The sequence below is a fragment of the Lissotriton vulgaris genome, chromosome 4_1 (assembly GCF_964263255.1).
Source record: "Lissotriton vulgaris chromosome 4_1, aLisVul1.2, whole genome shotgun sequence".
Taxonomy (NCBI): Eukaryota; Metazoa; Chordata; class Amphibia; order Caudata; family Salamandridae; genus Lissotriton; species Lissotriton vulgaris.
The window spans coordinates 421,807,456-421,825,149 of record NC_141691.1 but is presented as its reverse complement, the minus strand read 5'-3'; positions in this window follow the sequence as shown (position 1 = coordinate 421,825,149).

Here is a 17,694-nt window from a genome sequence, read left to right as displayed (position 1 = left end):
AAAAAAATAATTGTGGAGTTTCTGTGCTCTTGAATCACTAGCAATGATTGGTGGATTCAGATAGTTGAAAACTGAAAGTTAGGGTGTATGGTTATGTTGTGTGAAAGAAGCAATTTGAATGGTTTAAAAAAAGTCACCAAAAGCAAAAATACCCTGTATAGGCTGCTGTATTGACAGGTCAAACATCCTTGCTGAGTTAATTTGCAACATTGTAAGATAAACTTTTGAACCTTAGAGTTCAGTTAGGAGGGAGTTGCTATGGTAACAGATAGAAAGGTTTGAGAGGGGGATGGGTGTTGGTTTGAAAATAGTGAGGGAAGAGTTTTCATTGGTTGAATTAAGGCATATGTGTACAAAGATAGAGATTTTCTATGCCAGTCTTGGTTTCAGTGTATTGAGAGCACACCTTTTCCTCTGCTAAAGAAAAATTGGTGTGTGTGTCTGACACTGTTTTCAATCTCCAAAAGCATTTCTAAAGGTAAGTAATGATTCATTTAATTTAGATAGAGATTTATTTTCTCTATGGAGAATATTTGGAAGCAGATAGTTATGTTTTAGAAGTGAAATTGTATGTTAGTATATAAGTCCTGCGCAGTGTTTTTTACATGTTATTTAAAAATCGATTTTGGGTGCAAATGAATGGTATTTTTATTTGGCCTTTTTTATGATTGCCATGTGCAGTTGATGCATGACTTTAAACATGGGTAATAAGTGATGCACTGGTGGCGCCAGGCTTTTATAAATGAGGCCCTGACTTTGTTTGATGATATTGAGTGGTTGTAGTTAGGTTCTGTGCAGTGTTTTTTACATGTTATTGAAAAATCGATTTTTGGGTGCAATTGATTGGTATATGTATTTGGCCCTTATTTATGAATGCCATGTGCAGCTGATGCATGACTTTAAACATGGGTAATAAGTGACGCACTGGTGGCGCAAGGCTTTCATAAATAAGGCCTGACTTTGTTTGATGATATTGAGTGGTTGTACTTAGGTTCTGTGCAGTGTTCCTTACATGTTATTCAAAAATCGATTTTTGGGTGCAATTGATTGGTATATGTATTTGGCCCTTATTTATGATTGCCATGTGCAGCTGATGCATGACTTTAAACATGGGTAATAAGTGACGCACTGGTGGTGCAAGGCTTTCATAAATAAGGCTCTGACTTTGTTTGATGATATTGATTGGTTGTACATAGGTTCTGCACAGTGCTTCTTACATGTTAAACAAAAATCGATTTTTGGGTGCAATTGATTGGTATATGTATTTGGCCCTTATTTATGAATGCCATGTGCAGCTGATGCATGACTTTAAACATGGGTAATAAGTGACGCACTGGTGGCGCAAGGCTTTCATAAATAAGGCCCTGACTTTGTTTGATGATATTGATTGGTTGTACTTAGGTTCTGCGCCGTGTTTCTTACATGTTATTGAAAAATCGATTTTTGGGTGCAATTGATTAGTATATGTATTTTGCCCTAATTTATGATTGCCATGTACAACTGATGCATGACTTTAAACATGGGTAATAAGTGACGCACTGGTGGCGCAAGGCTTTCATAAATAAGGCCTGACTTTGTTTGATGATATTGAGTGGTTGTACTTAGGTTCTGTGCAGTGTTCCTTACATGTTATTCAAAAATCGATTTTTGGGTGCAATTGATTGGTATATGTATTTGGCCCTTATTTATGATTGCCATGTGCAGCTGATGCATGACTTTAAACATGGGTAATAAGTGACGCACTGGTGGCGCAAGGCTTTCATAAATAAGGCTCTGACTTTGTTTGATGATATTGATTGGTTGTACATAGGTTCTGCACAGTGCTTCTTACATGTTATTGAAAAATCGATTTTTGGGTGCAATTGATTGGTATATGTATTTGGCCCTTATTTATGAATGCCATGTGCAGCTGATGCATGACTTTAAACATGGGTAATAAGTGACGCACTGGTGGCGCAAGGCTTTCATAAATAAGGCCCTGACTTTGTTTGATGATATTGAGTGGTTGTACTTAGGTTCTGTGCAGTGTTCCTTACATGTTATTCAAAAATCGATTTTTGGGTGCAATTGATTGGTATATGTATTTGGCCCTTATTTATGATTGCCATGTGCAGCCGATGCATGACTTTCAACATGGGTAATACGTGACGCACTGGTGGCGCAAGGCTTTCATAAATAAGGCCCTGACTTTGTTTGATGATATTGATTGGTTGTACTTAGGTTCTGCGCCGTGTTTCTTACATGTTATTGTAAAATTGATTTTTGGGTGCAATTGATTAGTATATGTATTTTGCCCTAATTTATGATTGCCATGTGCAACTGATGCATGACTTTAAACATGGGTAATAAGTGACGCACTGGTGGCGCAAGGCTTTCATAAATAAGGCCTGACTTTGTTTGATGATATTGAGTGGTTGTACTTAGGTTCTGTGCAGTGTTCCTTACATGTTATTCAAAAATCGATTTTTGGGTGCAATTGATTGGTATATGTATTTGGCACTTATTTATGATTGCCATGTGCAGCTGATGCATGACTTTAAACATGGGTAATAAGTGACGCACTGGTGGTGCAAGGCTTTCATAAATAAGGCTCTGACTTTGTTTGATGATATTGATTGGTTGTACATAGGTTCTGCACAGTGCTTCTTACATGTTAAACAAAAATCGATTTTTGGGTGCAATTGATTGGTATATGTATTTGGCCCTTATTTATGAATGCCATGTGCAGCTGATGCATGACTTTAAACATGGGTAATAAGTGACGCACTGGTGGCGCAAGGCTTTCATAAATAAGGCCCTGACTTTGTTTGATGATATTGATTGGTTGTACTTAGGTTCTGCGCCGTGTTTTTTACATGTTATTGAAAAATCGATTTTTGGGTGCAATTGATTAGTATATGTATTTTGCCCTAATTTATGATTGCCATGTGCAACTGATGCATGACTTTAAACATGGGTAATAAGTGACGCACTGGTGGCGCAAGGCTTTCATAAATAAGGCCTGACTTTGTTTGATGATATTGAGTGGTTGTACTTAGGTTCTGTGCAGTGTTCCTTACATGTTATTCAAAAATCGATTTTTGGGTGCAATTGATTGGTATATGTATTTGGCCCTTATTTATGATTGCCATGTGCAGCTGATGCATGACTTTAAACATGGGTAATAAGTGACGCACTGGTGGCGCAAGGCTTTCATAAATAAGGCTCTGACTTTGTTTGATGATATTGATTGGTTGTACATAGGTTCTGCACAGTGCTTCTTACATGTTATTGAAAAATCGATTTTTGGGTGCAATTGATTGGTATATGTATTTGGCACTTATTTATGATTGCCATGTGCAGCTGATGCATGACTTTAAACATGGGTAATAAGTGACACACTGGTGGCGCAAGGCTTTCATAAATAAGGCTCTGACTTTGTTTGATGATATTGATTGGTTGTACATAGGTTCTGCACAGTGTTTCTTACATGTTATTCAAAAATCGATTTTTGGGTGCAATTGATTGGTATATGTATTTGGCCCTTATTTATGATTGCCATGTGCAGCTGATGCATGACTTTAAACATGGGTAATACGTGACGCAATGGTGGCGCAAGGCTTTCATAAATAAGGCCCTGACTTTGTTTGATGATATTGAGTGGTTGTACTTAGGTTCTGTGCAGTGTTCCTTACATGTTATTCAAAAATCGATTTTTGGGTGCAATTGATTGGTATATGTATTTGGCCCTTATTTATGATTGCCATGTGCAGCCGATGCATGACTTTCAACATGGGTAATACGTGACGCACTGGTGGCGCAAGGCTTTCATAAATAAGGCCCTGACTTTGTTTGATGATATTGATTGGTTGTACTTAGGTTCTGCGCCGTGTTTCTTACATGTTATTGTAAAATTGATTTTTGGGTGCAATTGATTAGTATATGTATTTTGCCCTAATTTATGATTGCCATGTGCAACTGATGCATGACTTTAAACATGGGTAATAAGTGACGCACTGGTGGCGCAAGGCTTTCATAAATAAGGCCTGACTTTGTTTGATGATATTGAGTGGTTGTACTTAGGTTCTGTGCAGTGTTCCTTACATGTTATTCAAAAATCGATTTTTGGGTGCAATTGATTGGTATATGTATTTGGCACTTATTTATGATTGCCATGTGCAGCTGATGCATGACTTTAAACATGGGTAATAAGTGACGCACTGGTGGCGCAAGGCTTTCATAAATAAGGCCCTGACTTTGTTTGATGATATTGATTGGTTGTACTTAGGTTCTGCGCCGTGTTTCTTACATGTTATTCAAAAATCGATTTTTGGGTGCAATTGATTGGTATATGTATTTGGCCCTTATTTATGATTGCCATGTGCAGCTGATGCATGACTTTAAACATGGGTAATAAGTGACGCACTGGTGGCGCAAGGCTTTCATAAATAAGGCCCTGACTTTGTTTGATGATATTGATTGGTTGTACATAGGTTCTGCGCAGTGTTTCTTACATGTTATTCAAAAATTGATTTTTGGGTGCAATTGATTGGTATATGTATTTGGCCCTTATTTATGATTGCCATGTGCAGCCGATGCATGACTTTCAACATGGGTAATACGTGACGCACTGGTGGCGCAAGGCTTTCATAAATAAGGCCCTGACTTTGTTTGATGATATTGAGTGGTTGTACTTAGGTTTTGCGCAGTGTTTCTTACATGCTATTCAAAAATCGATTTTTGGGTGCAATTGATTGGTATATGTATTTGGCCCTTATTTATGATTGCCATGTGCAGCCGATGCATGACTTTCAACATGGATAATAAGTGACGCACTGGTGGCGCAAGGCCTTTATAAATCAGACCCTGACTTTGTTTGATGATATTGAGTGGTTGTACTTAGGTTTTGCGCAGTGTTTCTTACATGTTATTGAAAAATCGATTTTTGGGTGCAATTGATTGGTATTTGCATTTGGCCCTTATTTATGAATGCCATGTGCAGCTGATGCTTGACTTTAAACATGGGTAATAAGTGACGCACTGGTGGCGCAAGGCCTTTAAAAATAAAGCCATGAGTTGCTATTGTATAAACTTAAATATGTTGCAATTTATTGTTTATATTGTTTGCTTTTTAACATTACTTTGTTGTTTGCTAATAGTGGTCTTTCATGTGTTTTTTTAACAGAACAACAGATTCAAATCAACTTCTGAAAAGCAAGCAAAAATGCCTTCAAGGCAAAGAAAAATCAAAAATACCATACGGAAAAGGAGAACATCAACAACAGAGTTTATGGAATCCTCTTCAACAACTACTTCAAAAAACACCAGAAAAGCTTCTGGTAAGCCAATTAAGTCTTTTCTTCGTAACATATGTCGTAGGAAAAAAAATGAAATTGCTAATGTGAATATACAGAAAAAGTCAACAAATCTAAAAAGGAAAGAGAAGCCCACAAAAAATGTTTCCATTGGACCAGGAGAGAAGAGAATGGTTAGCAATAGAAGGGTAAATGTTTTTAGGGACATTCGTAGGCGAATGTTTCGCAATAGGGTAGTTTTAAATTTGCTAAAAAATGAAAAGAAAAGTAAACTAAAAGCTGCTTTTTACAAGAAAAAGAAAAGTGTAGAAAAGATTGTTGATCAGGCTTTTGAAGTTAAGAAAAAATTATTTATTTTAATAATCAATAGAATTAGGATACTTAATAAGGCAATGGATGTTTTCAAATCGAACAGTAGATGGAAAAGAATTATTAATCGGAGTAATTTTTGTGAAGTATTTTCTGGTGAATGGATGCATAGTTCAAGTTCTGAGCCTTTTTTTAATGAGGAGAGTTACTTTCAGGAAAATGATTTGGTGCATGCGGTTGACACCAGTGGTCGTGCCTATGAGGTGAAAGATAGTTGTGTGATGGAAAAAGAGAAACTTGTACCTAGAGATGCAGAAGAGGTGTTAGCTGATGAAGTTTTAGGGAGACGTACTAAGGGTCCAGTGTACACATGGAAATGCAGTAGTATTTGTAGTGTGCGACAGGAATCAATTGATTTGCTTCGAAATTTCTTACGTACATATAGTAAAAAAAGTCTCAAACAAAAAATGAAGATCCTGCAAGAGTTAGATCCTTGCAGAGTGAGAGAAAGCACAGGTTTGCAAGGGCATTCACTAGCATGTCTTTCTAGAAAAGTTTGTCGGAGTGTTTTTCATCATTTTAGGATGTTAGCAGTGCATCATAATAACGTAAGGAAATTAGTGAGGAAGTTGTATTATGCAAAAAGTCCTGCACTTAAGCTTAAACAGTTAAATAGTGCTCTTTTGCATGGATCTGAAGTGGATGTGAAGACTATTTGTGAAGAAATTGAGTTTTGTTATTTTGGGAACAAAGAGGACAGTGTAGAAATAGATATAGTAATGGATGGCAATGCAGAAGATAATGGACAAATTTCAAGTATTGAAAAGTTTGATGAGGAAATTATCAAGTTTAAGGTGAAATCAAGTGAGAGGCCTAATGTAACTTGTGTGTGTTGTCGACGGACTCATTATAAAATTCAGACTAGGTTAGTTGATTTATATGCAAAAAGTGAATTGGAAAATAATAGTGAATGGGAGGATTTTGTAAGTTATTTGTTGGTGGAGAATTCTTTTGATTTGAGTTTGGATCAGCGTATTTGCACTTATTGTTTGAAAAAATTAAATGAAAATAGAATGCCTGCAAGAGCAGTTTATAATAATCTTCAGTTGATAGATATTCCTTCTGAATTGATGGATCTAAATACTTATGAATCTATTTTGATTCAATGTGTCCATCCTTTTCAGGCTATTGTACGCATGGAGCCTAAGACAGGGAAATTGCCTCCATCAGATTTACTGAGAGGATTAAAGGGAAGAGTTGTTTATTTGCCTCTAGATGTAAAGAAAAATATTAATACAATTGGTGTAGAAAGAGTAGAAGAAGATCCTTTAGTTATTCTAGTTAATGGGGTTCCAACAAAGAGTAAGAAAATTTGGCAAGATTTAGTGGATGTTAAAAAAGTCAAGAAGGCAACGTTGTATTTAGTTAAAAACAATGAGTACTACAAACATGTAAGTGTTGGAGTTGAGGAAACAGCTACAGAAGAAGATAGTGATTCTTCAGTTGGTCAAATTGAAAAAGTTGATGTGTCTAGAACTGAAGAAATATATGAACATTATACTGTTCATCCTTTGCATTCCAAAGAAGTAATGGGAAATGCAATTGACTTGTTTCAAATGAAGGCAGCAAAAGGAAGTCCCATTAGTGTATGGGAAGAAAGTTTGGAAGCTCGTTGTTTTCCACAATTATTTCCAACAGGTTGTGGTGGACGATATGATGATCGACCAGTTCAAATTCCTGCAGCTGAATACCGGACTCTAAGATTATATGCAGAAGATCCAAGGTTTCGTCAATGCATTCCATATTTATTTCATCTACTGTTTGAAAGTGATTTGTCTGGGCTTTCTTATGCAGTTAATCATATATTAAAAAGTGGACCTCATTTGCAAAATGTATGTGCAAGGGACTTTATGGAGAAAGTTAATCTGCAAGACAGTATTTTGGAATCTCAGCTAATCAATCTCATGGCATGTCAACGTGGAACCAATGAGTATTGGTTTCGTCGTCATGGAGAATTGAAATGTATGCTAAGAAACTTAGGAACTCCTACATGGTTCCTCACTCTTAGCTGTGCTGAGTATGCATGGGACGATTTACTTCAATTTCTACGAGAGGCAAATGAAAACATACCAAATATAGAATTGAAAACACCAGGAGAACTGTGTTCTTTAGATCCAGTGAATGTTTGCAGATATTTTAATCATAGATTTGAAGCTATGATGTCTTTTATTACCAACAAAAAAAATCCTCCCCTTGGAGAGGTTTTGGATTTCTTTTGGAGGAAGGAATATCAAGCGAGAGGTGCTCCTCATATACATATGTTGTTGTGGATTAAAGATGCACCCAAATTTGGAACAGATTCAGATGAAACAGTGATGAGTTTCATTGAAGAGTATTCAACATGTGCTGTTCCAAAATCTACTGAAGAAAACAATTTAAGGCAACAAGTTTTACGTTTTCAATCTCATCGTTGTGGAAAGTACTGTCGTCGAAAATTTAAAAACAAGGAAAAGTACTACACGAAATGTCGTTTTGCATTTCCTCGACCAGTGATTTCTAAGGGAAGAGTAAATAATTTGATGTCATCTCTACGACATACTGTGACGAGAAAATCTCCCAAAAACACATATAATTTGAAAAGAAATGAAGAATCTAAGTACATAAACGATTACAACCCAGTGATTTTGTCCATGTGGAATGCTAACATGGATATTCAGTTCGTTGCTGACAACTCTATTGCTGTGGCTCGATATGTGACATCTTACATCACCAAAAAAGAAAAGACAGAACTGAAGGAAATGTGGGAGGACATTTCACATGAAAAGAGTCTAAGCAAGAAATTATACAGTTTCAGTCTGAAGATGTTGTCGCATCGAGAAATTGGAGCATATGAATGTTCTGATCGGTTATCATCAGCAAGTCTCTATGCCAAATCAAGAACAATCATTTGGGTGAGTCTTGGTCTTGCTGCCACACGAAACCGAGTTTTGAAATCTGTACAAGAAATTGAATATTTGGCGGAAAAAGAACCAAACAGTACAGATATTTTGAAGACAAATATGTTGGATACATACTATCCAAATAGAAGTACTCACCTTGAGAACACATGTTTGTATGAAGTTCTTCAAAACTACAGTTATAAGAGGAACATCACAGAAGATATCAATAATGGAAAATATGCACTCATTGGCTATGAAGGATGTCTAGTGAAGCAGAAAAAAGGCCATTTGATTAATCATCGAAAATTGAGTTGTGAAGTTCCAGACAAAAGAGAATTTTACTACTTAGCTCTTTTGCAACTCTTTAAGCCATGGCGTACAGAAGAGGAACTACTTGGAGATTTTCTCTGTTATGAAGACTCTTTTAATGCAACTAAGGATACCATAGAATGTCCTATTTTTCTAAATTATCTGCAAATGTTGAATGAAGAAATGGAGCAAGAAACCACAATTGCTGAAGAGATAGCTAGAAACAGTTCTCAAGATAGTCAGAGTTCTACTTCATTGAGCCAGGATCCACTAGGAGGACCAATTATCCAAAATGAAGCTGCCACTGCCATGGATGAGGTGGAAAGAGCTATGGAACAAGCTCAAGAGGATGGAGTTAACTTAGAAGATTTGGTAACGCAACTAAACATTGAGCAGAAAAAGATATATGATGAAGTCACAGAGCAGATTGAACATGGATTCAGACATGAGAAAAAAGAGTGCTCATGTATATTATTTGACCCTGTCCGACTGTATGTAAGTGGAGAAGCGGGGACAGGAAAAAGTTTTCTAATTAAAGCCGTTGCAAGTTATCTGCAGAAAAGGACTGATTCACCACTGTCTTGTGTTGTAACTGCTCCAACTGGTCTGGCAGCACATAACATTAAAGGGATTACTCTACATCGTTTATTGATGCTGCCAGTTGAACATGATAATAAATTGCATTACAACAAGCTATCTGGAGATGCGTGTTCTGAAGTTTCAAGAGTCTTGAAGAAAATGAAACTTCTTATCATAGATGAAGTAAGCATGGTCTCAAATCTAATGCTTGCTTTTGTGCATTTGAGAATGCAAGAAATTCTTAAAACAGACTATGATGTGTTATTTGGAGGAAAACACATTATTGTTTTTGGAGATCTATTGCAGTTGACTCCAGTAAAAGGACAACCAGTGTTTAAAATGCTCACGCATGAAGATACCAGGAAGTCCCTTGGAAGCATTGGAAATGTTAATATATGGCTAAATTTTAAATATGCTGAACTGCTTCAAAATATGCGACAGGCCAAGGATGAAGATTATAAAAATATTCTACAAGATGTAAGAATTGGAAAAATGACTGAGAAAGGGAAAAAAGCTTTGCATAGTCGATTAATTTCAAATTTGTATCCAAATGAAAACATTCTTCCAGAGAATATTTTTAAAAAAATGACTGAGAAGAAATCTGGGATATGTTTGATGCCAACTCTGCAAGAATGTTCCATCTTCAACCAAAAAATGTTAGACTTAGAAAATGCAGAGATTGTGAAACTAGAAGCAATAGATAAAATAGAGCATATGGGTGCAACAATTGTTTTGTCAGAAAATTTGAAAATTAAATTGCATTCATTGGAGAAAAGTATTTCAAAAACAGCTGGTTTTGAAAAGACTCTGAATGTGTGTTTAAATTGTCGTATCATTTTGAGAAGGAATTTAAATGTTGAAAGCGGTCTGGTAAATGGAGCAATGGGTTATGTTGTTGATTTTGTGAATTACAGAAATAGAGATGGAATTGAATTTTTAAAAATAAAATTTGATGGCATTGAACAAGTACAACAAATAAGTCGTTGTTCTGCTAGATTTTTACTTGTAAAAGACTTATATGTTCGCCGAAAACAGTTTCCTGTTTGTTTGGCGTATGCAGTGACAATTCATAAATCTCAAGGTTTAAGTGTAGATAGTGCATTGGTGAACATTGGAAGATCTGTGTTTAAAGAGGGTATGGCATATGTGGCATTATCTCGAGTCAGAACTTTATCAGGATTGTATTTGATTGCATGTGATGAGACAAATATTTCTGCCGATCTAGATTGTGTTAAAGAATACAATAGGTTAAGAAGAGAGTATGCTCCACATTTGCCTCAATATCCTCTGTTTGAAAAACGTGTGGTAGGCCGAAAAAGAAGAAATGAGGATAATTGTAGTGAGGTAGTTGCAAAAAGACAAAAAGTAGAGAAAACTGTAATTGAAAACAGGAAGAAAAAGAATTGTGGAGAAAATGTTGTTGGATTTCAGTTTGAAAACAGTTCTGGTGTCAACTGCTATGCTAATGTAGTGGTTAATGTTGTTTTTTTTCTTAAAAGTTTACAAGAACAGATTGTTGAAAATCGGGATCAAAGATTGTGTGGTTTATTGAATTCTGTGTTTCAGAAATGTAGCAGTGTTACAGCACAAATAGAAAGTGTAACAGAAATTCGAAATATTTTAGATTTGTGTTCTGGTCAAGATAAATTTTCACAGAACATTCAGCAGGATTGTCAGGAATTTTTAATGTATATGTTTGGTGTTTTGGAAGATGAAGGTGTAGATGTAGATAATCTTTTCAGTCTTTCTTATCAATGGCAGCATGACTGCCACAATTGTAGTTTATCAAGTACTACTACAATAGACACTGAAAGATTTATATATTTGACTTTACCAGACTGTAAATCAGTGTCTTTTAAAAATCTAGTTAAAGCAGCAGATCATAATATGGTGTGTACCCAATGTAACTGTACAATGCTGTCCACATTATTTATACAAAGGTATGGGCAGTATATCATTTTAGTTTTCCAACGATGTAGACCTGATTGAACTAAATTGACAACTTCTATCAAAAATTTTGTGGCTTCTCAGTTATCAATTTCTGGAAGGACCTTTACAACTGAAGCTATTATTTATCATGATGGACCTTCGACCACCTCAGGACATTATACATGCTACTTAAAATCTGAAAATGGATGGAGTTACTGCAATGATTCTCATTTAACTTATAAACAACGTTTGCCTTATGACTCTACAAATTCTTATCTAGTGTTTTTAAAACCAAAGTTTTAGTAAAGGGAATTGGCCTTTGAAGACGGGAATAGTTAATAAAAGTTAGTTAGTTAGTTAGTTAATCTAATATTTGAAATTATTTATCTCATGTAGATACTTTAAGTGGATCTCAAAGTAAAAAATACCGATATATCAGACACAAATTGGCCGTGAGGATTGTGTATGGTATGATGTTTTTAGATCTTTTTTCATAGGAAGTCGATGAAATGGAACTCATAAGGAACAGCAGACTTTTTTTCTACCAAAAGGACCTTCACTATCTTCTATTTGGCCTCATGGAAAAGTAAGTGAATCAAAGATTAGTGTACATATATGAGATGTATGTTTGAATGGGTTTTTTTAAACACAATCTTTTAGATTGTGTTTTTTTTTTCCCGCTGTTATATGATGAAGACTTTGAACTCACTAATTTAAGTGGAATTCAATATATTCTGAGAACAGCAAAAATAAATAATGTAACATATTGTAGAAGTTATTGTGTAGTTTGCATTATGTAATTTATATTGTGTTCACATTGTTATGCACTCATTTTCTTTTTCACCCTTATTTACCTCTCTTTAATAATTTACAATCTTTTTTCATTGCTGTTTCTTTACTGTACTTCATTCACAACTTCTTAATCTAATAGGAACTATCTGCATTTCCTCAGTTCCTTCCACCACTTTTTATCTTTTTTATATTCTCTTAGTACCACTGCTTTAGTTTCCTAACCCTCTTTCTCTTTCTCCATTTTTTTTTCTTTCACACTCATTGTACTGTAGTTCAGTTAGTTCTTCCTTTTGTCTTTCTTTTACTCTCTCTCTTCTTTCTCTCTATTACTCCCCATGTGTTGCCCTTATTCACTTATATGTACCCTCTTTCACCCCTCTTTACTTATATTCACTGATATTTACTTTCCCTCAATCGCTGCTATTCTTTTCCTCTGATCCCGTCACTACCTGTCATTCTCATACTTAACTGTCCTTCTTTTTACTTTCAATATCCATTTATATTCTCCCTTAACCTCTACTTTAGTGTTCTTCCTATTTCTTCTTTCTTTTGCTCCCTTATTCATTTTTCTTTTCTCAGTTACTTCCTTTTACACTTTTTATCTGTCTTACTATCTATTACACAGTCCCTCCTTCATTTTTTTTTTCTTTTTTTTTGTTAGTGCGCTGACGGTACGCGCACGGGTGCGCGCACCGAAAGCGCACCAAAGTGAAATATAAAAAAAAAATATTTTAAATTAAAAATATTATCTCAATATACATTATAGTGTTCATTTTTACAAAAACATACTTTAGCAATTCACTAAAAAACACATAGGTATGAGTCTGTATAAAAAGTTAGGAATTAGCATTAAAAAAACCTATGAAATTCACTGAAAAAACCATAGGTTACACACCAGTTATAGTTAGAAATTAGCATTAAAAAAACCTATGAAATTCACTGAAAAAACCATAGGTTTCACACCAGTTATAGTTAGGAATTAGCATTTAAAAAACCTTACAAATTCACTGAAAAAACCATAGGTTTCACACCAGTTATAGTTAGCTGGAAATTTTACTGATATAAAACCATTGAAATTCCCACGTTATAGTTAGTCGGACTCACTATAACTTGCGCGTACAATGCACTGCTGATGACGTCACATATTACATCACTCATGACATGGTCAGTGACATCACTCATGACATCACTGATGACACCATCCTTGTGACAGAGTGACAGACCTAATTTCAGTGTAATGTAACGCTTGAAACACATATTCAAAAATAGAAACAAACATTTTCAAAAAAATGGAGATACCCAAACCAGTAACAACAACCAATTCAGTAATTCCACCATCTATATACACATCCACTCATTCACCAACAGTTCTATATAGTCACTCATATATATACTCACTCATCATATGTAGTGATACACCTATACATCCTGTTACACATCAGCAGTCATCCAAAAGTTACTCACACACATACTCACACATGCAAATAAACTATTGAACATCCATTTATTTGCATATACATTTATACACACACTACCACCTTACTTCTAAGGAAACTTACCCATACTTACTCTCCTAAACAATCACTTATAGAAACACATACTTATTTAAACAGGAACTTCTACAATCTCTCACTATATATACTATACTCACTTATATACATCAATACTCACATATACTAGATTAAAACATATGTCGTTACTAATGAAGACACTAGTGAGACAGTCATTCACTCACTAACACACACATATACACACTCATCCACCCATACAGTCCTGCACATATGCTGTCTTCAAAACACATACAAACAGTGAGTCAGTCACCAACCCCTGCAGCCACTTATACACAAAGAGAAACACTGATACAAACATTTAAATATTTAAACAATACTCGCTAATATATGTATTCACTAAGATACACGTAATAAGCCAGTTACCCAACCAATTTTTTTTTTTAAAAACATCCATTTACACACTTATTTAAACATTTATTCTTCCATCGACCTTTACAAATACATATATAAAACAAATTTATTTTTCAGAAAGACACACATTCACTGGATGGTGTCATCAGTGATGTCATGAGTGATGTCACTGACCATGTCATGAGTGATGTAATATGTGACGTCATCAGCAGTGCATTGTACGCGCAAGTTATAGTGAGTCCGACTAACTATAACGTGGGAATTTCAATGGTTTTATATCAGTAAAATTTCCAGCTAACTATAACTGGTGTGAAACCTATGGTTTTTTCAGTGAATATATATATATATATATATTTATATATATATATATAGATATAGATATAGATATATATATAGATATAGATAGAAAGTTAAACAACAGAGTTAAAAAAATCGCTTCAAAAGAAGCTAACTGAAGGCTGGCTAGAAGGGCATTCCAAAGCTTCATAGTAAGGAATACAAAGGATCTACCACCTCTTCTTGCTTTGCGCACCAGAGCAATCTTAAAGTAGACTTTGACTACTAGATCTCAAAGATCTAGATTGAGAGTAAGCCTTAATTCTGTTTCTTAAATATGCAAAACCTCTGTGGTCCAGGGCTCTGAAGGCCAAACGTAGCTCCTTGAATAGAACTCACTTAATAATCAGCATCCAGTAAAGATGTCGTAGGTGGGGCATTACTAATTTAAAAGCCTGAATTTTCAGAATCAGTCGAGCAGCAGCATTTTGCAAAATCTTTAAATGAAAAGTTAAAAAGACAGGTAAGCCCAAATAAAGATAGCGTAGTCAGGCTTAGGCGTCACTACGGAGTGAACAATGATCTATTGCATATCCTTGGTCACAAGATGTAAAATTTTCCTTAGAGATTTAAGAGTGGCAAAACAGCTGGCAGATACAGTTGTTATTGAGCAACAAAAGACTGACTGGAATCAAAAATCATCAATCCGCCCGCCACCATAATGGTGATGGGACGGACCGCCAGACGTGCAGTGGTCCAACCGGCCCAATTAGGATGAGCCCACCATACTGGCAGGTGCATCCTGGCCTTTTACCATTGCGGACGTTGCAGCTGGCTGCAGCACTGTTCGCAATGGTAAAAGGGCATGCACAGAATTTCGCTGCACCACAGGGCAGGCACCACAAGATGCCTTCCAATTGGTGCAGGGATCTGCAGGGTACATGGTACCCCCAAGTGCACCCATCCCCCAGGAACCTGTAACGGGCCCCCAGAGCCAATCCCCACCAGCCCTTCCTTAGCAGTATCACTGCCATTGCAGGGCCAGTATACCACTCACATCATAATATGGCTGGCGATGCCTGCTAGGCATCCCCACCATAGTACTGGCTCAGCACCACCCGGTCGGCAATCTGAATGACTGCCAACCAGCAGAAAAGCGGCAGATGAACTTTGTGACTGCTGCGATACCCAGCCAACATAATATGGCGGGGGTATTTATCGTTAAGCCATTGCAAGAAGCCCCCTAGTACAAAAAAAGAAGGCCTCTTTTTTATCAGAGTTTAGCCTGGGACAATTATTACTCATCTCCTTCAGACTTTAAACACATTTAAAGGGAGTTGAGGGCCTGAGAATCCTTCTCCTGGAAGGATAAAAGCAATTTGGCATTGTCAGTATAGGAAATCACCCAGTGATCCCAAGTCTGGTCTAGATTCACTAGCGGCTGCAGATACATATTAAAAAGAGTGGCGCTCAGATCCAATCCCTGTCGCACTCCACACACTGGAGGATTTGCAGTGGAGGAAAAAGATTATACCAGACCGACTGCATCCTGTGCTCCAAGAAATACTTAAACAAAGAAAGGACCTGACCTTATATCCCCAGGTTCCTGAACCTGCCCGGTAGAATCTCATGGGAGACTTTAAACTTTACTATACTATATTATATCATAGAGAGATATCTGCCCCAATTGTAGTGGTCTCAGCTAAGTGTCTGAATCATCAAATATGGTCATATAATCACTAATAGTAATAACGTCATGGTTCATTTGATATTTTTACTGACTCACACCCTATTTCAGGGGGTGAACATATGCATATCTTCCCTTTTTGAATAACTTTACACTCATGAAAGGTGAATAGACCAAATTGGTGAGTTATTTAAAAGTCTAAGAGCAATTTTACTTGTAGCAAATCTACATGTGTAAATAGGGCCCTACATGTTCCGGGCATAGGATTCCAGTATAACAAATATACAATCTCTGTTTCAATAAGGTTGTTTTCTTGAGATGCAATACAGTATCATGACTTGATGGCACATAATGGAAAATGAAAACTGAAAAAGCACATTATAGGAAGCCACTTTAAAAGGAGAAGGGTACACTTTTCATTTGTATGCATGAAGCACTCTATTGCTTTGCAACTAGGACTTACTATACAAATACTTTAAACAAGCAAATACATTAAAAAAGCTTTTGATTTAAAAAAAAAATTCTGCTACATAATTTACTAAAAAAGCATGTGTACAAAGAGGATGTGCTTTTGATGCATATATTTTAAGCTATGGCAGTATATTTGAACAGACTAGGAATATTATTTAACAGTATTGTAACCACTAATTGCAGAAAGGTTCAAACCATAAGTAAGGAATTAATTCTCAATACCAAATTGATCATATGAAATTTGCTATTCACTCTTATTAGGATTGCTATTTTTGTTGTTGTAAATAGTTTTAATTGTTCATGGAGCACAAAAGTGTGGATTGATACTGTCTTTTTGTGAAGTACACAAAAGGGACGAATATAAACAGTTGTATTGCCAACCATACTGTGATCAAATGTCTATATCAGTAATTAAAGGTGTAACACAAGCATATTTCAAACACCAAGTATTCTTTGAAGTTGCAATGTACGGCTTAATGTAACTGTTTTATGTGAAATGCATAAAATTGTTGTATATACCCCAAACATCATATGTTCATGATGATATTCAATACATTTTATACATTTACTAGACCAAGAGCTCAGAAGAAAGGATTCACAAAGCTTTTTCTAAGAGTACCTGTGTCATGCCCCTCTAAAACCTGCTTACTCACAGAAAAATGTTTTGAGATTCACACAGCTTTCTAAATACATTAGAGTGTCACACCTAACCCTGGCATAAGTGTGACACAATGACCCATAGACAACAATTCCTACAGAATGCATCACACATTTTGAATCATGTCTTTATAATAAGGTTTCCTTCTCATGGAAAAAAAGATTTTTCATGTAATATGAATTTGTGATCAGCTATGTCATGTTTGACACTCAAAATACATGAATTTGCAATTGAAAATGGAGTAATCCACACATTTGGTGTCATTGTACTTCCAAGTTAACCTTCTCACTGGGCCAAGTAGTTAATTTGCAAGTCCAGGAATGCTCACCTAAGTGAACACCCACACATGCTTGATTGCTGGCATTCACAAATATTCACCAGCTGTAATTGCAAACAGGAATTAATGAGAGATTTATCCATGTCAAGTTTCTGAGGGAACACTCCAAATGTTGTTTGGATTGAGGCAGACGTAGACTCTAATTTAGATTTCTGTTGACGGGTCACTATGTCACAACGGTGATGGATATCC